Source organism: Cervus canadensis, chromosome 21 (assembly GCF_019320065.1).
Source record: "Cervus canadensis isolate Bull #8, Minnesota chromosome 21, ASM1932006v1, whole genome shotgun sequence".
Classification (NCBI taxonomy): Eukaryota; Metazoa; Chordata; class Mammalia; order Artiodactyla; family Cervidae; genus Cervus; species Cervus canadensis.
Genome location: NC_057406.1, coordinates 30,894,616 through 30,919,533, shown reverse-complemented (window position 1 = coordinate 30,919,533; position 24,918 = coordinate 30,894,616). Strand labels below are relative to the sequence as shown.

At 41.4% G+C, this 24,918-nt stretch overlaps 1 protein-coding gene and 1 pseudogene across 1 annotated transcript in view; both read left to right on the top strand.

Moving 5' to 3' along the window:
* The window catches only part of ST8SIA1 (ST8 alpha-N-acetyl-neuraminide alpha-2,8-sialyltransferase 1), a 172,986-nt gene that overhangs the window by 56,937 nt on the left and 91,131 nt on the right, over positions 1 to 24,918 (top strand). The window lies entirely within an intron of this gene.
* On the top strand, positions 9,366 to 10,664 carry LOC122423335 (annotated as a pseudogene).

The following is a 24,918-nucleotide window of genomic DNA, read 5'->3' as shown; positions in this document are numbered from 1 at the left end:
TGTGGTTAGATTACTGCTCTGAAGTGGAGGAGTGGTGGAGTGGTGGTGACGGAGAGAGAGTATCTGACCACTTTTGAAGTGGTCTAAATCAAGCTTTGCTCCCTTAGTGTTTTCCCCTGTGGTTTTCCAAGCACTGAAATCAAATGTTTTATTAAAGTAGATCTATGTAGCAATGGACTTTCCTGGTTGCTTAGTGGTAAAGAATCTGCCTGCAGTGCAGAAGACACAGGAGATACGGGTTTGCTACCTGGGTTGGGAAGATCCCCTGGAAGAGGGCATGACAACCCACTCCAGTATTCTTGCCTGGAAAATCCCATGGACGGAGGAGCCTGGGGAGCTACAGTCTATGGGGCTGCAGAGTCAGACACAGCTGAAGCAACTTAGGACAGCACAGAGCATCTATGTAGCAAGTTAGGGGGAAAGAAAGCAAATCTTTATTTCTAGGGAGCCCTAGAAATCATTAGGTGAATGGTGGAGTAGGAGTCATGAGGTGGCCCCTGAAATTACTTAGAACAAGAAGTTGCCGCCATAATTGTGGTTTAGAAATTAGAAGAACCCAGTGGCCACTGCCATTAGCAGAAAGGGGCCCCAGAAGTTGTTTCAACTCACCTCATCCCTCCAGACCTTCTTCAAGTGCATCTAATGGGTAAGATTAATTTGCATCCAGAACACTAGTTGCAGAGAATCCAAGAGGGGCAGTTTTTTTTTTTTTTTTTTAAAGCAGTCGAGCTTTAGCAAGAAGCAAGAAAAGGGTGGAATTGAGGTTGAGTAAGCCAATTTGCAGTATCTTCTTTGTGCAAAAACTGATACCAACTTGTTATGAAATAAAGATGAGATAAGAAAGCAATCTCCTTTAACAGCTCATCAAATAGAAAAATATTTAAAGAAATCCAAAATAGGATTTTATAGATGAAGGCTTTCAGTCATACTAACTGACTCTGTGCTAGGAAATAGATTTGAAGAAAAGAAATGATTAAAGAAATACAAACTAACCTCCCATCTTATCTGTAAGTTGCAGCAGTAAGATAGCAGGAAACATTGTCCTTTTCAAGTGCATGAGCATGAATTCTGTGTCTCTCCCTGCCAGCTGCGAGATCAAGGAACCATCCCTGAATAATAAAGGAAAAGTGCTTTTTTCTTAGAAAGAGTTAAGCCGTTCTATCACTGTGTGTGCACAGTCGTTCCAAAGGCCTGAACCAGTTTAATGGGTGGACTTGAAAAAAAAAGTTACATATATATTCTTCTGATGAGATTCTGAAATGACTAATTAATTTATAGAAACCCTGGAAAATCAGTTTGCAGCAACACAAAGGGTATATATCCCTGGGCCCTCTTATTTCTTAGTGAAAGAATTCTAGTTTGTTATCAGGAAGCTAGCTAAATTGTCAGTTAATTGTTAGGCTTCATTCATGCTTCTGGTGGGAAGAAAGTGGCATGTGCTCATTAGGCAGAAATGCAGGTGAGTGAGCTGGGCTCCATGTTGTCAATTGAGTATAACATCTCTCCTTTCCCTTTATTTCAGCAAAATAATGCTATATCACTCCTTCTCTACCTGAGATGTATAGCTTTATATTACACTTTTAATTATATATTTTAATGTATTTATTTTAATTACATGTTATATGTCTCCCCTAAAGGCTCAATATAAGTTAGCCACAGTTATTATTGGCATTATTCCTTTGCCCATTTTTATCCACTGCTTTTATTGTTGTTGCCGAGGTGCAATCCAAGATTATGTGTTTGATGTGGAAAGTAATAGGTCCTGAATCAAGGTTGGAGGGTCCACAGAGGCCCTGTAGAGATGGTGTGTATTTTGTAATTACAGCTAGTGGCTTCTTATTTGTACATCTTATAACATCCCATGGCTTTATTATCTGCTGCTGTTTAGTCACCAGGTCATGCCCGACTCTTTTGCGAACCCATGGACTGTAGTTCACCAGGCTTCTCTGTCCATAGGATTGTCCAGGCAAGAATACTGGAGTGGCCGTTTCCTCCACCAGAGGATCTTCTTGATCCAGGGTTCAAACCTGCGTCTTCAGCGTCTCCTGCTTGGCAGGCAGATTTGTTACCACTGAGCCACCTGGGAAGCCTGGCTTTAATTCATTCAGTTTCACCTCCTATGCCATTATCTGCATAATTATCTATCACAGTTTTCCAAAATTCTTTATTTGCTGACCTCAGTACTATCTTGTGAGGTTTCGTGGAAACTCATTTTTGTGCCTTGTACAGTGCTTTGCACTCAGTGTAGATGTTCATTTCTAGCTGCTCACGGTTGCCAAGATCTCCTTGGAAACATCCCACCTGGGCTGGACCACTGCTCTGCTCTGGCTTGATCTACAGGAGACCAAGCAGGACAATCTGATGTAGTTGTTTCCAAATGGCTCTATAAATGTATTTTGATGAGATACTTCTTGATTATTATTATGTATGAGGTGGTACAGTGATAAAGAATCCACCTGCCAATGCAGGAGCTTCCGGAGATGTGGGTTCAATCCTTAGGTCAAGAAGATCCCCTGGAGTAGGAAATGGCAACTCACTCCAGTGTTCCTGACTGGGAAATTCCATGGACAGAGGAACCTGGCGGGCTATAGTCCATGGGATCGCAAAGAGTTGGACACAACTGAGCATGCACGAATGCACCCTTTAGACATGAAAGGCTGAATTTTAATCTTTATGTGGGTTTTCTAGAATATTCTTTGTGTGTGTGTGTTTGGAGGTGAAGGTGTGTTGGTAAGTGTTCCCACTTTGAAAATACTTCAGGATCCCTCCATCCCCTGGTTGGAATCAACTCCTTGCTCTGCCTGTCTCTTTGAAGCCTGTATGGTCCATATTTGTAGACAATACCAAATAAATACTATTTTGGGGCTTCCCTAGTAGCTCAGCTGGTTAAGAATCCACTTGCAGTGCAGGGGACCCCGGTTCGATTCCTGAGTTGGGAATATCCGCTGGAGAAGGGATAGGCTACCCACTCCAGAATTCTTGGGCTTCTCTGGTGGCTTAGCTGGTAAAGAATCCTCCTGCAATGCGGGAGACCTGGGTTCAATCCCTGATTTGGGAAGATCCCCTGGAGAAGGGAATGGCTACCCACTCCAGTATTCTGGTATTCTGGGCTGGAGAATTCCATGGACTATACAGTCCATGGAGGTCACAAAGAATCGGACATGACTGAGCAACTTTCACTTTCCGTTGGCTTAAAACATATTTTTGCCCAGAAAGAGCATAAATTTCTTTGGAAATGAGTGAGGAAGTAGCAGGAATGTTAGAAACCACAGCCGTGCTAATATAATCTGAGAAATATTTTTCTTTGGTGTAATAAAAACACGGTCAGCCTACCATTCCCTTACATTGTGCTGTATAGTCACGTGATATACATCACAAACTAGATGAGTCATTTTTCCTCAAAATATCCACTCAAGGCCGTGTGTAAAGAATCATATAATTAGTGCACCTCAAACAGACACTCATTTCCAGTTTCTCTGGTGGCCATAGGCTTCCACTTGGCCTGGATCCACCATACCCTTGGCCCGTGGGAAACCCAGCAGGACATGTTGAAACAGTTTTGTCAAAATGACTTTGTTAAAATGAAAATACATATTTTTATTTTCCTTCCGAGTAATGTGCTTAACAGAATCCTCCGAGCTTCTGGACATTCACACAGCAATTTTTTTTTTTTCTCCTAACAAAATTTAGATTCAACTGTACAATCTATGGCTTTCGGTAATTCAGCTTTTTTACTTACCAATATGATGGGAGTCATTTTCCAAACACGTACCGTTTCAACTGAAGGAAACTAAAGAGACTAATGTTTGGCGGGCATAGATCTTTGCCAAGCCAGTGTTGGTTCATACTGTCAGACTTGTGTTTGGCTAAACTTTGGACCTCTTATGATTCCCTGTGGCTTTATTATCAAATTTCTCCAATTCTGACACAGGGGCTTAACCAAATAAGTACTTATTTATCTCAAGCAGTAATTTGAAATTAGGTGAGTAGTTCAAGGCTGGGTGGTGGCCACACAGTGCCATCTACTTCTCAGACTCCTGCTTGAAGAGCCTTAGCTGATGGCCAAGTAACCCAGTTTTGATCCAGGATCCCTGTAGGATGGAGAGGAAACAGAAGAATATGGACAGACTCCTGCTGACGTGCCAGTGATCAGGACAGAATCTCATGGCTGTGTCTAACCAAAAGAGACGCTAGGAAATTTTAGTATTTCAGCTCTGGACAAATGCACTCCATGTGCTGACCAGTGCATGCGTGCTAAGCTGTTTTAGGACTCTTATTGACCCCATGGACTATAGCCCGCCAGGCTTCTCTGTCCACGGGATTCTCCAGGCAAAATCACTGGAGTGGGTTTTCATGCCCTCCTCTAGGGGATCTTCCCCATCCAGGGGTCAAACCTGTGTCTCTTATGTCTTCTGCATTGGCAGGCAGATTCTTTACCACTAGCACCGCCTGAGAAGCCATGTGTTGATCTGCACTATCTGTCTTAGTTTTTTCACGTGTTAGCTCACTTTATCCTCATAGCAACTCTGTGATGGTTACCATGGTCTTCATTTCATAGGTGAAACAGAACTGAGATGGGCTAAATAACTTACTCATGAATCTAGAGATTGCAAGTGGAGGGCTGACATGTGAAACCTGGCCCATCTGATTTCCAATGTATTATTGTTTATTCTTTTTTTTTCCTTCTTGAAAAATCATGGGTTCTGGTGATTTATTGTTAATTTATATCAGTCATCTTGAAACCATTTTAAGTTTTTTACTTCCCTTAGATGATTATTCTGAAAGGAAATGGAGAATTTCTTTTTGTTATTTGAGAGAGAAAAAATAGAGTACAGACATGCAGGGTCTAGGATTTCCTGCAGCACTGTAGTTTCCCTTTGACTTTGAGTGCCTTTATGGCCCTCTTAGGAAGGAGAAATAAGACTAGTCCCTTTATTTTGATTGCTATTAAATGGGTTCTTGGGCCCAATTCCAATGTGTGTGACTGGAGACTTCCCCACACCACCAAGCAATTCTCAGACACCCACTGGTGGTCTTACAATTCAACTCAATTCTGACACTACATACCTGGAATTAGCATCAGATTCCAAGGACTAAGAGACTCAGGTTTGATCCCTGAGTCAGGAAGATGCCCTGGAGAAAGGCATGGCAACTAACTCTAGTATTCTTGCCTAGTATTCATGGACAGAGGAGCCTGGTGGGCTACAGTTCATGGGGTCGCAAAGAGAAGGACACAACTGAAGCGACTTAGCATGCACACCAAGGACTCAGTCCAATAAGACTGCTGTCCACTTCAAACATCAGTGGCAAGCCCAGGTTATGGCTTGTGCTTTTGACTGACTGACTATGCATTGGAGATTCCAGTGGCTCCCTCCAGCTCAGACTGCCAGTCGCAAGTCCAGGTCTTATCCTGATTGACTTCTGACTGACCCTCTATAAATCAGAGGTTCCTACGACCTCCTTCTTGCATTCTGTGAGTTTGCTGGAACTGTTCACAGAACTCAAGGAATCCATTTATTCACTCCATTACTGATTTATTACAAAGGCTATTAGAGGATACAGATCAACAGCCTGATGAAGAGTTACATAGGGCAATGTCCCCAACAAAGGAGCTTCTGTTCTTGGGGACCTTGGGGCCTTGCTTGGTGGCAAGCGGAAGCACCCTGTTTCCACAACCTGGAAGTTCTCTGAACCTCATCCTTTGGGTGTTTTATGATGGTTTTATTGTGTCAGCATGATTGATTAGCACACTGACTATTGGTATTTGATTCAACCTCTAGCCATTCTCCTCTCCCTGGAAATCCAGGGACTGAGACTGGAACTTCCAATCCTCTGTTCATGATGAGTTCCCTTGACAACCAGCCCCCCTCCTTAGGTGGGTTCCAAAAGTGACCTTCGTTAACATAAACCCAGTTGTGGTGTGAAGGGGCTTGTTGTGAATAACAAGACACCCATTTCACCTTTATGGCTCTGAAGGAGTTTCAGGAACTGGGGACAAGAGACCAAATATTATAAAAGATGCTCCCTTCACTCATATTACTCAGGAAATTCCAAGGGTTTGGGGAGCCATAAGGCAGGAACTGTGGATGAAGACCAAATATCTTTCAGAAACATATTTTGGTCATCTGAATGACCAAATATATTTGTTCCTTATAAATCACATCACATCTGTCATAGAGAAATCCAGGTTCTCAGAGGGAAGCACTTTATTCTTCGTACATTCATACTTTATTATAGGAATCCAGAACATGATTCCACTGCCATTAACTACCTCAGGGCATTTATTCTGTCATCATTGGTTGAATGCCAGCATTAGAGAAATATGTAGGGAATGGAATCTAAAGATCTGGGTGTTAGACCTGGCCTTTCTAGGATGGTATTTGTCATCTCAGGCAAGTCATTAGTGGTTGTAACTATTCTTAGACTGAATTTTAGAATTTTCAATTTGGGATTGATAATACCTGGTGTTCATATTTCAGTGTTCTTATGAGAAACAAAGTTAAAAGGAGATTAGGGATGTAAAAGTACTTTGTAATGAATGCACAATGCAAACATATAATAATGTTACTTTATTATCTTTTTAAGCATTTATGGCATGTAAGCATTTCTTAGGAATTTTGGTAATAGAGGAACCAATGGGGGAGTGGAAGCACTAGAAAAGGGGTCAGTTTTCCATGCTGGTGAGTAGTGAGGCGATAAATCTGTTGAGTCTGGGATTTAGGGAAATATAAAGGAATGATGGAGAATGCCTCAGACTCAGGCAGTCAGGCATTTGTATCATTATAGTTGGATAATAATGATGATATGCTGAAATGTGATGTGAGAAATATGCAATGTGAGAACCATTATTAATTTCTAGTGAATTAAGATTCTGTGTCTAAACAGTGGGTTAGCTACTGTTCCTCATACTGTTCTATAACTGAGAAGATAAGGAGAGTGGGTCATCCCAGGATTTCCACATGTCTGTTATCCTCAGAGGAGAGGAAGGCACAAGATTAGAAGTGAGTTATGGGTGAATCTAGAGTCTGTTATTTAGCGTGAAGTAAGTCAGAAAGAGAAAAAACAAATATAGAATATAGCACGTTTATTGGGGCTTCCCTGGGTGGCTCAGAGCTAAAGAATCTGCCTGCCAATGCAGTTAATGCGGGTTTTATCCCTTGGTTGAGAAGATCCCCTGGAGCAGAAAATGGCAACAGATTCCAGTATTCTTGCCTGGGAAATCCCATGGACAGAGAAACCTGATGGGCTACAGTCCATGGAGTTGCAAAAAAGTCAGACATCACTTAGTGACGAAACAATAACACCACATATATGTGGAATCTGGGAAAATGGTACTGATGAACCTATTTGCAGGACAGGAATAGAGACACGGAAGTAGACAACAGACTTGTGGACGCTATGGGGGGAGAGGGTGGGACTCATTGGGAGATGAGAACTGATGTATATACACTACACTACCATTTGTAAGATATAGCTAGTGGGAGCCTGCTATATAGCACAGAGAGCTTGGCTTGGTGCTCTGTGATAACCTAGAGGGGCGGGATGGGGCGGGGGTCTCAAGAGAGAGGAGAGATATGAATACATATAGCTGATTCACATTGTAGTACAGCAAAAACTAACAACATTGTAAAGCAATTATACTCCACTTAAAATAAATATAAAAGAAAAAAAAAAAGAAGTGAGTTGCCCCACAGAGTAGTTGAAGATAAACTGAAGGATGTGTTTGTCTTTCAAACTTAAAAATAATTACAAGTTAAGATCTTTCTCTAATGAAAACTGGGCTTCCCTGGTGGCTCAGATGGTAAAGACTCTGCCTGCAATGCTAGGAGATCTGCACTGGATCCCTGGGTAGGGCAGATCCCCTGGAGGAGGAAATGGCAACCCACTCCAGTCTTCTTGCCTGGAGAATCCTATGGACAGAGGAACCTGGCAGGCTACAGTCCAGGGAGTCGCAAAGAGGGACATGATTGAGCAACACTTTCACTTTTCTAATAAAATTATCATAGGTTGTCTATGGTTGAAAATAAAATGAAAATGAAATGTAATGAGTGGTCTATCTTGCTATGGTGTGGACCTTTCTAAAATGTTTGACAGTGGATAAAATTTAGTGCAAAGACTGATCATGGCTCAGACTTACAACTTCCTGGAAACAGTTGAAAAGCCTGCATGGCACCAGTTACCACTGAGTCAGATCTCATCCGAAGGTCTGATGGGAGCGATAACTCTTTTCAGGAGGTTTGCATGTTCCATAGAACATTTTCTTTTTAGGTTTGGTTGACATGACAGGGTGTTTTTCCTGCAGAGAAAGCTGGTATCTGTTTTTCATCAGCTGGTGTCTTTATCTTGGTCCTTCTTACGGGCCAATGTCCAGATGTAGAGAGGCATTTCTGATTTTGATTTCATTTTGAGCTTTTGTTTTCATACCAGGAAGCCTCCGTTTCTTTTTTGCTCTTGATGTACTCATTTGCAGTTCTTAACTCTATTAGGGATCTCTTAACTGCATAAAGATACATTTGATTAACTTAGAGCATATCAACACTGAATTTTCTCTGACTTAATTAATTTGGTCAGGGAATAAAAAGATACAGAATGAGTATGGAGAACATTTTCTTAATGTTTGTATCTGTTCAAATCAATTTACTCTATTCTGCTAATTGGCCTGCAGTCTTTAGGTCCCTTGGGAGCTGGTGCAATGTTCTTGTCATCCTTCATGGCCTGACACACCTTCTTATCTGCAGGTCAGAACTTCAGGGTAGACTTGCCTGACAAGGTGAAGAACGGGTAGGGAGGGGATAGAATAGGGAAGTGAATTTAGCTATGGAGACTCAAAGGAGGTCCAGCCAGTAGTAGCCAAGTAGATTAAGATTCTCAATCTAGTTAACTGTTGGCAATAACCAGGAGATAATAAGAAGCAAAAGAAAGACAAATACCCTTTGATATCACTTATATGTGGAGTCGAAAAGATGACACAAATGAAGTTATCTACAAAACAGAAGCAGGCTCACAGACATAGAAAACAGACTTGTGGTTGCCAAGGCAGAGGGGGAGTGGTGAAGGGATAGAGTGGGAGTTTGGGATTAGCAGATGCAAACTATTATATAGAAAATGCATAACAAGGTCCTACTGTATAGCACAGGGAACTATGTATTCAATATCTGTGATAAATCATAATAAAAAAATATGAAAAAGAATGTATATATAACCAAATCACTTTGCTACACAGTAGAGATTAATACTATAAATCAACTATACTTTAATAAAATAAATTAAAAAGGAAACGAATGGTTACCAAGAGGGAAAGGGAGGAGAGGGAAGGTTAAATTAGGAGTTTTGGATTAACATATACACACTTCTACATATAAAGAGATAAACAACAAGGACCTATTGTATAGCACAGGGAACTATATTCAGTATCTTGTAATCACCTGTAATGAAAAGAATCTGAGAAAGAGTAGATGTATATGTGTACCTACATCAAATTGTTGTACAGTTGAAAGTAGCACAACATTGCAAATCAATTAGACTTCAATTTAAACAAGAAAAAAAAAAAAAAAAGGTGTTCCACTAGTGTGATGCTCTTTCCAGAGAGCCATATTCAACTGTCACTGATTTCAAGTTTCCAGCCACTAGGCTAGACGTTTTGGCAACTGGTGGCTTCAGGGAGGTACAGACCAGAGAAGGGCAGAGTCCCATCCTTCTAGAGACTTGGGAGCTGATTCTCTAATCCAGGCAGGGACCCAGGGGGATAGGATGGACGTTTGCAGCATGGAGATTGTTAGGACTTGACCAAGTCATAATAGCCCTCTGCACCAAGCTGCAAAAACAAGGAGCATGTGATTGAGGCCCTCTCCAGGTCCAAGTTCAAGTTTCCTGGCCACCAGAAGCTCCACAGCTCCAAAAAGTAGAGAATTGCTGGCTCTTTACCTTTGCCACACCACCAAAGTTTCTGGTGTCCCATGGGCTGCTGCCCCACACCGTATTATGGGTATTGTAAGAAAAAGCCATACCGAAAGTCTCCCTTTTGCCAAGGTGTCTCAGATGCTAAGATCTACTTCTTTGACCGGGGGTGGAAGAAGGCAGAGGTGGATGAGTTCCCTCTCTGCGGCCACATGGTGTGAGGTAAACATGAGTAGCTTTCCTTCGAGGCCCTGGGGGCTTCCTTTATTTGTCGAGCAAGCACATGGTGAAAAGCTGTGGCAAAGGTGGTTTTCACATCCTGGTGTGGCTCCACCCCATCATGTCCTCTGTATCAATAAGATGTTGTCCTGTGCTGGAGCTGATAGGCTCCACACACGTATGTGTGGTGCCTTTGGAAAGCCCTAGGGTACAGTGGCCAGGGTCCACATTGGCCAAGTCATAATGTCCATCCCCACCAAGCTGAAGGACAAGGAGCATGTGATTGAGGCCCTCTGCAGGGCCAAGTTCAAGTTCCCTGGCTGCCAGAAGAGCCACATGTCCAGGAAGTGGAGATTTACCAAGTCTAATGTGGATGAATTTGAAAAAATGGTGGCATGAAACACTGTCCGTATGGCTGCAGGTTCAAATACATCCCTCTTGTTGTCCAGTTCCTCAGTCATGTTTGAGTCTTTTCGACCTCATGGACTTTGTGACCCCAGCTCACCAGGTCTCCCTGTTCCTCATCATCTCCCAAAGTTTGCCCAAGTTCATGTCCATTGCATCAGGGATTCCATCCAGCCATCTCATCCTCTGATGCCCTCTTCTCCTTCTGCCCTCAGTCTTTCCCAGCATCAGGGACTTTTCCAATGAGTAGTCTGTTCCCATCAAATGACTAAAATACTGTAGCTTCAGCTTCAGCATCAGTCCTTCCAAGGAGTGTTCGAAGTCAACGGTGTTGCTGCTGCTGCTAAGTCGCTTCAGTTATGTCCGACTGTGTGTGACCCCATAGATGGCAGCCCACCAGCCTCCCCCGTCCCTGGGATTCTCCGGGCAAGAACACTGGAGTGGGTTGCCATTTCCTTCTCTAATGAGTGAAAGTGAAAAGTGAAAGTGAAGTTGCTCAGTCGTGTCCGACTCTTCGTGACCCCATAGACTACAGCCTACCAGGCTCCTCCATCCATGGGATTTTCCAGGCAAGAGTACTGGAGTGGGTTGCCATTGCCTTCTCTGCAATGATGTTGATTTCATCCCTAATCCTGGCCTAATCGGGACAGTTTTTGAGAACAAGGCAGAGGCACATTTCTAGAACTGAGTCTGAGCTGGGCACCAGGAATCTGGAAGAGCAACGTGGGACCGTGTTTTGAAAATAAGACAGAGGCCAAGTTACCAGCGTCACACCACAAGGCCGGAGTCAGAGACCATGGGTAACTTGATGGTGGTTCCCACAGCTTTGGGTGGCTGCCTCCCCAGATCATTTCCCTGAAGCCAGGGCTGGTCCACATTTCCCAGGGCTCAGGCCAAGTCTGCAGTGGCCTGAGTGTAGGTTCAGGCTGAGAATTAGGCTTCATAAAGAATAATTTTCTAGACAAAATATTAAGTTCTTACCCTCTCCTGGGTCACCTCTGTGGAGACTGCCAGTACAGAGGACACAGACGCTCAGTGAAGGAGAGAATCTGGGCAGATTGTTAACCAAGGCAATGCATTAGCAGTTTGTCTGAAAAATATGGCACTTCCCTGGTGACTCAGATGGTAAAGAATCCGCCTCCAATGCAGGAGACCCGAGTTCGAGTCCTGGGTGGGGAAGATCCCTTGGAGAAGGGAATGGCTCCCCACTCCAATATTCTTGCCTGGAGAATTCCATGGACAGAGGAGGCTGGCGGGCTAGGTGACGGGCTAAGTGTGGTGAAATTTAGGATGGATAGGGTGTGGATCAAGATTCGCTGACTGTAATGGAAACATAAGTGCTTCCTGAGGATAACCAACATTTTATACTCTGAAAACTATTATACATAAAATTTTTCTTGATACATTTCATTTTTCCTGTCTTCTGAGACTCAGACTTTTAACTCTTTGCTAAGGAAAATAAAAAGGTGCTGAGCAGAAAGACAATAGCAAAGTAAATTCATTCGAGAATTTTTACTCTGGGTAATCTGCTGTTAATGCACTGGCTAGCAGTTCCTTATAAGTATATGACTATTTTGCTTAAATTTTCCTCTTCCTAGGGTTCAGTCGACTCTAATGAGTTGGCCAAAAGTTTCATTTGGGTTTTTCCATACCATCTTACAGAAAAACCCGAATGTACCTTTAGGCCAATCTAATACAATTTGGGGTCTTATCTACTATTCAGATGATAGCACATTCACAAAGTATTGTTATTCTGGAACCATAAAACATGTACATTTCCTAATTGTTTTTTCTTGTTAAAGCCTGACATAGATGTTGACTGTTACACACAAGGTCATTAAGAAATGAAGTAACTGCATTTGGCAGGTGCTTCCAGATGAGATGGAGATTGTTGGAGTTCTTCAAACCTGAAGGCCAGTGATATGTATGGACTCCAGGGAAAAGTATAGCATTTCTTTTTTAATAAAATAAGCTTGAATCTTAATTTTATTTGTATTTACTTGTTTATTTACAAATATCTGTTGGTCCTGTTCAAGTGTCATTTTTTTTTAAAGAAGTATAGCTGATTTACAGTATCATGTTAGTTATTGGTATACAGCACAGTTGTACGTATATATACATCTATGTATACATATGTATTTTTTTTTCATATTCTTTTCCCTTATTACAAAGTATTGAGTATAGTTTCCTTTGCTTTCTAGTAGGTCCTTGTTGATTATATAAAAAATATAGTACTTCTATGTGATCCATAAAATTTAGTACAAATTGAGAACCAACAACATATAATCAGAGTTGAGTTAAAGTTTAAAATAAGGCTTTGCTGCCCCAGAAATTCCCTTTCACATGTGTTGAACTTGCCACCAAAATGAATATGCCCTGTGCCAGCAAGACTATGCTTTCCTAAAATTTGGGTACTTCTGTATAAAATAGAGAGCTGACACATTCGTTCAACAGGCATTTATTAAGCAATTTATTTCTGTTGTGTACTAGGGACTGGACTCACTCCTGGGGAGATGGTGGTGAGTTAAAAGAGACCCTCTCTCTCCCCTTATTTGGGTCCTGTCTCAGTGTCCCAGAGGCTCCTTACCTTCCACATGTTCAAAATTTAACTCCCTCTTTCCCCACCAGCTTCTCTTTATTCCCTGCTGCAGGAAATGATACCATAACCCACTCAATCACTGGAGTTGTACTTATGTTTGAGTCCATCCTCTGTACCAACCACATTTCCAGTGCCGTTTCCTTTTGTAAATCTCTCTTGACTCCACTCCCTCTTTCAAGACCTCTCTGCCACTGCAGTAGGTCAGGGTTTGTCATCTGTTACATGGGTTCATTCGAGAACTTTCTGACAAGTTTCTCTCTAACGAACTTGCCTCCCTGCAACGCCCTGCACCCTGATGCCAGTGGCTGTGGTTACAAAATGTAAATGATTTGTGTCACTTCTCTTAGGCTGCTCCTCTCTGCTTGCCATGCAAGCAAACAAAAGCAAGTGGCCAGACTGAACACTCGCTAAGCCTCCTGGAGCAGAGTCAGAGCAGGAAACTCATGGAGAAGGACAAGTAGCAGCTGGCAGACACTCTGCTGCCTTTTCATGATTAAAAATGATGAGATTCTAGATGTTCTAGACTCCAGGAGAGGGACCCTTAAGCTAGGCTGGCATAGTAATCATCTAATTAGGAGTGCTAACCCTTCCCCTCATGTGATTCAAAAACTGTGGTATTTTTGTACTAAGATACAGCAGAGCTTGACTTTGGCTTGGTTTATCAGCTCAGTGTTTGCAGGTGATGGAAAGCCCTCTGTAGTCATGACTAGCAGCCAGAGGACAAGCCTTGCACCCATGGGTGAACGACATAGCTTGCCAGAAAAGGATTTATCAATTGGCTCATGGATAGGTAAGAGTTGGCCTCTTCCCTGGCATGAGGGGAGGGCTGAGATCCTGCCTTGCTGTTGGCCCGGATTGAGGGCCTTCAGTGCCAGACCACTGCTGGCCTCAATGGTGCTTTTACCAGAGGCCACTTCCTTTTAGACTGCAAGCACTCAGTCTTGGACAAGTTAATCCTGCCTGATTACCACCTATAGATAAAGGTGGTAAAGGTCAGACTTCATTCAGTGGCACACAGGCCTTCAATATCTGAACTCTTGGAAGATATAAGATGGTATCAGCTTGGTAATAGCCATCCATCTTCTTTCCCCTGCTGCTTATTACTTTACACAATTGATTCTCAAACACGGGTTTGAAGTGCATGGGACCACTTATATGCCAATTTTTTTCAATGGTAAATGCTAAAGTACTACTTCATCTCCTGTGGGTTGAAACTCAGGTTCAGAACCATGAATACAGAGGAACCATGTATAAGAAGGGCTGATTATAAGCTAACATGAGAATTTTTTTAACTGTGCAGAGGATTGGGCTCCCTAACCACCCCTCCCCCTACATTCAAGAATCAGCTGTACTCTGTGATTACCATGTGACTTGCATTTCCCCTCAAAAGTTGTGCTTTTTTATTCCCTCTGCCCAGCATATTCTTCCTTTCATTGTCTGATAAGTTCTTCTTTATCTTTCAAGATCCAGCTAAAGCATCTTCGTATGTGTATAATCTTCCCAGTTTCCTCTCCAAAATCTCTGTTGCCTGCCATGTCAATTAAAAATCTGTTCTCCCCCTCCTCTGCCCTGCCCAAATTTGTGTATATCTCTGTCACTGTGCTACTGAATAGCTAGTTCACATGCTTTCTGCATACCAGAAAGCTTCTGAGGGCAGTATCTAGACAGGGCCTGGCACGTAGCAGGGCAGATGGTAAGTGAAAACAAGCTGAATTAACGATAGAAGGGGGAGTTGTTCTTCCAGAGCCTTTGCAACCACATGTCTGCAGCTTTATTCTTTTGGAAGAAGATGCTGCCTGTGCTGGAAGGACCCAGGATCAGTCCTGTGAACCTCACAATACTGGTAGAAGGAAAGGGAGTGGGTGTTAACATGATCCACGTTGTGTGGGATGTGGCATGTCCGAGATCACTTAGGGTTTCATTCTAGTTTTGAGACGAACATGATCATACAGTTTTAAAGTTAAGCCACGGTTTTGGTGCTGGACATGTAGTTGTTAAAATAAGTCCCCTACATATGAATGAGTTTTGTTTCAAGGACTCATTCATAAATCCAATTTTTTTTAAATCCAACAAAGTTAGCCTAGGTACCCAACTAACATTCGACTATATAGTACAGTACTGTAACAGATTTATAATACTTTTCACCCAAATAATACATAAAAATACAAAAATAAAAGCATTTTTAGTCTTATAGTACAGTACCTTGAAAAGTGCATTAGTACAGTCCAACAACTGGCATGGGGGCTGGCATCGAGTGAACGGGCAAGAAGAGTTACTGGCTGGAGGAGGGAGAGGAGGTGAGCGACTGTAGAGCTGAAGGGTCGTCAGCAATAGGAGACAGAAGACAGACTGCAATTTCACTGATGCCTGACATTGATGAAACGCACATTCACATCTTTGGAAATTTGCAACTTGAAGGTTTGTATATAAGGGGATTACTGCATTTTATTTTAGTTTGTTTTGCTATTATTAAACCAGTTTTCAACTATATTATTCTTGAGAGATTGTTATTGGATAGAGCTGAAGGGCATTTGAATGTTCGTGAAGATCATTTCTTTCTCTATCACATCTCTCTTCCTTATTTTCCACCATTGCCTCTCCCCTCCTGTTCTAGGTGACAGTGGCCTCTTGCCCAGGATTTTATAGTAGTCCCTTATTGGCCTTCTTCTATCTAATCTGGCCTCCGCTCTAGTTGGTTTCCAAATTGCAGCCTGAGTTGCTATTTTAGAATGCAGATCAGATTGTGTCATCCCATTGTTTAAAATCCTTGATCAGCTATCCCACTGATTTCAGGATAAGACAGACTTCTTAGGCCCACAAGACTCTGCCTACTCTTCCCTGCCTGGGGCTCTAACATCAGTTTGCATGGTGTTCGCTCTCACCCTTGACTCTTCACCTTTCTGGCTTGCTTTCAGCCCCTAATAAATACTATGCGCTCTCTTTCTATAGAGTTTTGTGACAGTCTGTCCCTTTCCCTGGAAGGCTCTTATGTTCTCTTATCTGGTTCACTCATGTTAATCCCTTGGATTCTGTTTGAGTATCAGTTCCTCCAGGTACCTTCCTTCAGATGCCTCTCATTCATCACTTCAGATTCAGTTGTTTAAGTATTTGATTCAAGGCTGTCTCTCATTTGAGATAGTATTCACTGTCCCGGGGACAGTATTTAATTTGGGAGGATAGGGAACTCTGTGGTACTGTTACTGAGTCCCAGCTTGTACTGCTTGCCACACGACAGGCCAGTCAGTGGAGAGATGAGATGTTTGGACAAGGAATCATGACTTTATCCAGAAAACCCCCAGACGGAGAAGATGACAGACTAGTGTCCCAAAGCTCCATCTTACCCCAATTTGGATTCAGGCTTCTCTACTAAAAGGGGAAGAGGTATGTCTGGTTGTTGCAAACTTGGATTGGTTTGCAATGTCTGGTTGGTGCCAGAATCCTTTTGTCTTGGGTTGTCTCCGCAGGTCAGGTAAATATGCAAGATACAAACATTATTCTCTAGGACATCCCTTAAACATCCAGGAAGACAAATGTTATTCTCTGTTCTTCAACTTTTTATCTCTATATGAATGAAAGTTTTTTAGCTTTAAAGGTCAAGCCTGGTAGGCAGAGCTTTGAGAAAGGGCTATTGTGTATATTTCAGGTTTGTTCTCTGTTATAGTATCTCAGTTATTACCCTGAAGCTTGGGACACAATAGAGGTTCAGTAAATTTTAGTGGAAGGAATGAAACAGCTTGGTTTTACTGTGTAAAATCACCAACTGTAATCTTGGTAGACCTCCCAGCTAGGTGCGGCATATATATATGCAGACGTATACACACACACATACATATTTTTATATAAGAAACTTGGAGTTCATTATCACAGAGCAGAGGGAGAGAGCCCCACATTGGATGCAGTCACTTGGGAAACCCCTAAATGATTGTCTGAGACTGAAGCCTGTAAGAGAAGCCTGGTGGTGATGCTCAAGGAGGGTTGAACAGCCCAAATAGACATTGAACCCCTATTGTAGCTACAACTTTAGTGCCCTTAGGTGGTTATTTATCAATACGGGGTCTCAGGTGTTGCAGTGAAATCAATCTTGCAAGATACCAAAATGAGGAAATTGCTCCTCTTTCCAAAGGTTTAAAATCACTGTCAGTGATGTCAGCTCAGCCAGGCTCTGCCCTCTGCCCAAGCAGAACTAAAGGGCAGGAGCAGTGATGGGACTAGAAGAGCAGGTGTCCCCTGGGTCTCCTCCCTGCCTGGAGCTGGCATCCCCAGGCTCTAGGCCCCCATGTTGAGGTCATCATGCTCTCTTCTTCAATCTTCCAGCCATCAGATATCCTAGCACCAATTTTCCTGCAAAACAAACTTGTGGGATTTGTATTTTGAAATGACGGCTCTTACAATACCACCATCTTTTCAATTAACATACTCCTTCCCTGCTTGTTTTCAAGGTATCTTGCCTCAGCTGCTGGACGGAAACATTTTTTAGTCTTTGTAGCACTACAGAGCCAAGATATTTAGGAAACAAACCAATCAATATAAACCAATATAGCTCCAAAACAATGTCTTGCCAGAGACTGTAATAATATTTTAGCCCCTTGGAACTCTAACAAGGAAAAAGATTTCAGCCAGATTATAGACACTAAACTAATATGTTGAGTGTGCAGTTAGAAAAATCATCTTTTGACTTGAAAACTTCATGACGTTTCTGGGAAGTAGTAAAAGCCATCAATTAAGTAACCCTCTAAGACTTCTTTTTCAGATTGTAATCCCATTTCATGAGAAAGACCTTGCAGCTAAAGTAGTAGAATGCTCTATAATATTCAGAAGGAAGAAGATAGAACAGATCAAAAATTAAAAGTCAATGACAGGCATTAAGTTCTTAAGGCATTTTATCCCTTCATTGCTGACCTTTCCCTTAAGGAACAAATAGAGGCAAGGAAAGGTTTAGAACATGAAGATTTAGGTCCAGAAAATTAAATCATGGTGAGGATTTGTCAGCTGTGAGGTGGATTAAGTGAGGACTAGGAGACCTTGGGGGCAGGAAAGGCAAACTGTTATCATATTAATAAAAAAAATAGTGGCATTAAAATGTAATGGATAATGTCATGTCTTTAAAAAGAGAGTGCCTGAAGGAAACTCGGGTGTTATGTTTTAGTTTGTAAAACCACTGGAATCTTGGTGAATCACGCTTGCAGATAGTGGAGAGAAGTTGTAAGCTGAATAGGGCAGGAGTGTGTAAGCTATGGGGATAGGCAGAGCAGATATGGGGAAGTGGGCACTGGAAAAACAGTGGAAAACAGGGAGGAGATCAAAGCAATGTAGTTATTGGTTACGACCAGTCCATCCTAAAGGAAATCAGTCCTGAATATTCATTGGAAGGACTGATGCTGAAGCTGAAACTCCAGTACTTTGGCCACCTGATGTGAAAAACTGACTCATTTGAAAAGACCCTGATGCTGGGAAAGATTGAAGGCGGGAGGAGAAGGGGTTGACAAAGGATGAGATGGTTGGATGGCATCACCGACTCAATGGACATGAGTTGAGTAAGCTCCAGGAGTTGGTGATGGACAGGGAAGCCTGGCGTGCTGCAGTCCATGGGGTCGCAAAGAGTTGGATACGACTGAGCGACTGAACTGAACTGAAGTGGTTAATTAAGGTTAGTAATGGCTAATATTTACTGAGTAATCTTGAAGTGCCAGGCTTGGCAGGTTTTTAAATTATCAGCTCATCTAATTCTCTTAATACCTCTCAGAAGGTACTTTTATTTTCATTTTATAGGAGAGAAAACTGAGACTGAGGTTCAGTAAAAATCTCAAGGCCACACAGTTGGTGGGAGAAGCTCTGACTCTTGTCATTTTTTTGTGTGTTACATCCTCCATGACTTTTGAGTCTTTTCCATGACCTGGACACTTAGAGAATGATGGACAAATAATATAGATGTATTACATTACATGTATAAATATGCAGTCTGTATATGTTATTCTTCTGTCTGCAAAGTTTTCTTCAGTTAGGATGTGTTTGAGAAGTGCTGAGGGTTAAATTGGCCAACCTTGAACTTTCTATTGCCAGTGCTGCTGTGGGGTTGGCATTATGTTTAGTACACTTGAAAAGAAATCATTCTAGCCTTGAAAATCACCCTGTCAATGCACATTTTTTCTCACTAAGTCAGTTAAGGGTTATGTGAGCCAAATGGTCCATCAAAGCTGCTGCTGACAAAACAGTGAAAGCTTCATTTACTTGAGAATCTTATTGGTAAGTGCAAAAAAGAAAAAAGAATTCTGTGTGTCTCTGGGAAATGAAAGACATCATGGAACTATCCTACAGCACATGAAAGGCTGCCATAAATGCAGGAGAGACAGGGTAGAAGTGAGGAGTGTATGCAAATGAAGATGGCCAAACAAATAAAAAAGAGACATAATGGAGTTTCAAATATGTTTCAATTTACTAATTATGACTCTACAACAAGCATATATGCAAATAAAGCAAAAAGTATAAGCTGCTTATAACTCCTCTACAAGTTCCTTAATTGCAATACTTCTATTTAGGAGAAGAATAATGTTGAACATATTTTTGTTATAATTCACTGTTCTTATTTTAAATTAGAAACAATAGGTACATTTATTTAAATAAATGTATTATTTCTAATTTAAAGTAAATTTATGAAACTGTTACCTTTTAAGTAAAATGTCTAATAAATATTCATGAAAATCAAATATGTTAAATAAAATCTATGAAAGAGTGAGTTAATTATATTTTTTAAATTGGTGCCTAGATGGTAAAGTGTCTGCCTGCAATGTGGGAAAACTGGGTTCAGTCCCTGGGTCAGGAAGATCTCCTGGAGGAAGGCATGGCAACCCATTTCAGTATTCTTGCCTGCAGAATTCCATGGACAGAGGAGTCTAGCGGGCTATAGTCCATGGGGTCTCAGAGTCGGACACAACTGTGTGACTAACACACACTTAACACACACACAGTGAAGTGTAGATATACTGTACAGCTGTAGTTGGCTGAGAACTTACCATGTGCCAGGCGTTTTGCTAAATGTTTCATCTGGTAAAGGTTTTATCATCTCCATTTTACATGTAGAAATTAAGGCTGAGAGATGTTAATGTGATCCAGGTCTCCCAGCTAGAAACTGGTTCCAAGCTGAGTCTGGATTTGAATTTAGGCCCACTGATGCAAACTGTGAATATATCCATTTAAACTGCACTGCTTTTCTTCAGATTAAGTAACCGCCACAGAATGATTACAACACAATAAACTCTCTCCCTTAGTATGTCTGGGAGAGATAGCTGTAAATATATAAGGAGAATTCCGTTGTGCTTTTCTTATGGAAATGAACGAATACTTGCTCAGTTGCTAACTTTTGTTGATATGACCCAAGTTATTTTCAATGTAGGGTACACTGGTGTCAGTGAACTTGGTACAGTTTTTTTCTGGTGAGAAATTTCACGGTGTATATCAAAAGCCTTAAATATGTGCTTGTTATCTGACCCAGTGATTCCGTATAGTAAGGATTTACTTTAAAATAACTGATCAAGTTCTCAAGGTTATATGTACCAGGTCAGTATATATATATTCCTCATGTGGAATTCTGTGTGTATGGGTTAGGAATGACAGTCCATGAGGAATTCTGTGTGGAATGGGTTAGGGATGACAATCTTTCTGGAAGGCAATCTTGAAGAGGCTCTTGCTCGATGCTTTACATAAAATTAAGCCAACTTGATTGTTTATACAAAAGGAGAAAGAAGAATGGATTCATCTGTTCTTCCCCATGCACCTTCCTGGATTTGCCACAATCTGAAGATGTTTATAGCAGTGTTATTTGACATAAGTGAAAAATTAGGAACCACTTAAAATACTCATGGGGCTTTCCAGGTGGCCCTAGTGGTAAACAACCCACATGTCAATGCAGGAGACGCCAGAGACTCCAGTTCGATCCCTGGATTGGGAAAACCCTAACGGGAGGAAATGGCAACCCACTCCAGTATTCTTGCCTGGAGAATCCCATGGACAGAAGAGCCTGGCAAGCTATGATCCATGGAGTCAAAAAGAGTTGGACACGACTGAAGCAACTTAGCACTAGCACTAAAATACTCACAGTAAGAAATTGGTTAAATTATGAGCCACCTATCCAGTCAAATAATATCCTGGCATTAAAATAATGCCCATGATATCTTGTTAAATAAGGTATGCACACTTGTTAAATAAGCTTGCATGTTGCAATAGCAGGGATAAGATGATCCCATTTTGGTTAGAAAACAAACAACTGTTTGGAATGAGAGGCTTCAGCCACTAAAGTTGAGAAATCACAGTGGGTAATATCTGAATATGACAATATTATTTTAAAGCAAGGCTTAGGGAGACTTCTCAAAAAACTTTCCATCTGTTGTCAATTCATGTCCTGAATGCTTCACAGACTGCCTTCTGAAAGGACCTGTTTCTTTTCTGGGCCTGAAAAGGGGAAGAGAGTCTTCCCCAGTTTTTGGCTAAAGGTTCTCTAACACATGTATTTCCCTATGTATTTCTGAATAACTGAAGATTGACTCTCGTCTCTAGCTTCCTGTGCTATGTGCTATGCTGAGTTGCTCAGTCGTGTCTTTGACTCTTTGCAACCCCAGGGACTGTAGCCTACCACCACCCTCTGTCCATGGGATTCTCCAGGCAAGAATACTGGAGTGGGTTGCCATGCCCTTCTCCTCTCGCGTCCTACTCTGAATAAATATAAACCTGCTAAGGCCCTCCCTGGGTTCTAGAGGAAAAATTGCCATCCAGCAAGCCAAAACTGGCCCTCGAGTATATTTTGTTTGGCTTTTACTGTTTTTGTTTTTTTTAAAAAGCCATATGAACTATACGATCAATATTAAAGACTAGATTTCATATAAAAATACGGATTTTTCGTTTTCCTTAGAAAAAACATCAGTATATCTGGCAGCACGGGGTCCCAGTGCCCATCAACAGAGTATGGATCAGTTCCTGATCTTTTTTATTTGATCAGGTGTCCTCCGTTTACCCCAGTCCTCAGCACTCCCTATTGTTTTCCTTCCATTCTGCTTGTGCTTCCAACCTGGATTCTGTAGATGTGGGATTTTGCAACTTCTCTATGCTAGACTCTTTTTAGCTCAGCTGCGTATCCTTAACCTTTATACCAGTGGTCTGAGAAAGTTAACAGATTTGCTTCATTTGCTTATATTCTTGGCATTTCTGGGTAGGTAAATCAATCATGTCAATGGACATGGGTTTGAGCAAGCTCTGGGAGTTGGTAAAGGACAGGGAAGCCTGGCCTGCTGCAGTCCATGGAGTCGCAAAGAGTCGGACACGACTGAGCAACTAAACTGAACTGAAATCAGTCAATCAAATGAAAACATCTATATATACTGACCACAATAAGTATGTAGATGCTTTCATTGTACTTACTGTGATCACTGTATAATGTCTGAGGACGTTAGGAGTTATAAGACATACTTTATACTCTTGGGTGGCATATTCTCCATTTGTGGAGGATGATTGTATACATACAATGGAGGACAGGAATTAATACCAAATGCCTAGTGTCTAGAGTGTCTGGTTCGAGGGAGTGACAGCTCTGTAGGTTTTTTGGTGGCAGTGGGAAGGACTGTGGATGACGATCCCAGAAGATGAGATTGGTCAGGGGAAGTTTTAAGGAAGGAAGACCTTAGCCTGTATTTGAGAGTTGGCAGAATCTGGAGACTCACAATCTTTATCGTGCACATGAACTTTATAGAACTTCAGCTTTTCATGGGCTTCCTGCCGGGGTCCAGCCTCGGCAGGATCCAGGGGTACCCTCAGGATGAACGGCGTCTGCGAGAGAAAGAGAGAGAGAGACAGAGAGAGACAGAGAGACAGAGAGAGAGGGACCAGACGGGGGGTGCAGCAGAGTCTGGCAAATCTTTATTTTTTACCATAGCTTTTATATTCTAAGTTAGTACATTTTTAAGGGGAAGATAGTTTAATATTACATCAGCTTATCCTTCACGAAACCAGGGTGTTTTCTGCATACTTCTTTGTGAGAGTCTTGTACATTATCTTCTGGCCATGGGGCCTATTGACATTTTATGACCTAGGTGAATGCAAAGCCATTTCCCGTAATCTATTCTTTGTTGAACACAAAGGTCAGTCCTTTTGCAGAAGTTATCAGTTAAATTTATTTAAAAGGTTTACCACACACAGACTCTGCAACTCCTGTGAGGCAGCCCCTGTTTAGCATTCCTGGTTAAAATGAACAATTCTGAACTCTTATTTTTCTAAATCTTTAACTATAACCACTTTTAGAATAATATTTTATGTTCTCTAGTAGGGCTTCCTCACCCCCGAAGGGCTCTGTGCCTATTAGAGCCTTTATGTGATCAGATTCTTTATGCTGTGTATGATTAAGGTGTTGTGAGCAGGCATGTGCGTTAGTACGCATTTGCCAAGCAGGCTAGAATGCCAGCAAAGGGGTCTAAATTGAAACACTCCTTTCATCCTGGATAATCTTATAGGATACCACCATCCGGGGGACATATTGATTAAAGTTCTAGGTTGATTCTGTTTGGAGAGAGATCGGGGAAGGCCTTCTTCCTGTGTCATAGAAATTAGGGAGTAGTCTAATATAGCAAGCATCAGAGAGACAGAGATCATCTTTAAGGTGAGCGCCGGGGCAGCTTTTCGAAATCCCTGAGGTCCTGATCTGCCTTGCTTGTCAGGTCTTCTCCTCATGACCTTGTCATGTGTGGGATCTCGTGTTCCGGCTCCCAGCATCTCCCCCTTTTTTATTTTTTAAGACAGCCAGATGGATCTCAGTCGCGAGCTTCTGAGTGTTCTGCCGGAGAGTTCTGCAGGGAGCTGGGAAAAGCCAAGCGGCCGTCTTGGATTTTCCATAGCCCTGACTCTTTGATTTTCAGCTACCGTTCACCCATTTTTAATTTTTTGATTTAGAAGTAGACTGTTGCCATGTTTTAAGGACATTAAGATAGCACAAGTCTAACAGTGAGAGGTTATTTTTTGTAGAAGCAAAATGAGCTTTTACATGTACCATAATCTTAAATAGCACTTATTTACTTTACTAAAGTAACAAAAGATTTTAAAAACAAATATAAATCACTTAAAGGCAAAGAAATTCATAATCTGTTATTGAAAGATTCATTCTAAGAAAACTTCGTTCTCTTAACATAGAGTAGACTAAATTTCAGTCTGTTACCAATTTACTAGATAGCAACAGACAAAATTTATCAGTTAATCTTAGAAAAGTCTTTTTTATAAATCTTGAGGAACAAGCAGTATTTTTTTAAAGGCTTGAGAGTGAAACCATACAAGGCATGTTTAAAATCTAATTAAATTGTAATTAACAAAGTAGCCTGGTCATTGCTGTGACTTGTAACACTTTAACATGATAACTAAAATTATAACTGACAATATTTTACCAGGACATATCAGATTTTTATGAATTTCACATATTTTCTAGGATAGCTATATAAGTAACATCAACCATACAATATAACCTGAGAAGATTTATCACTCCTCCAACAATATTTCCCATGCAATTTAACATGTCAAATGAACTCAGGTAGTTTAATAGCTCTTTGGGATGTCTCAGGGGCCCTCTGAAGCATCCCAAAGTCAGCTAGAAGTCAAGCTATTTAGGCAGTTTTGTCAATAAATATCAAAAGGGTTTATAGTACTCTGTCAGGTAGAATCATATAGATCACTGTGAAATAATATATTTACTTAGCCAAAGTAAAAAAAATATTTTAAAGGTAAACATAGAACAGATCACTTCAGAGGTAAAGAAACTTAAAATCCATTAT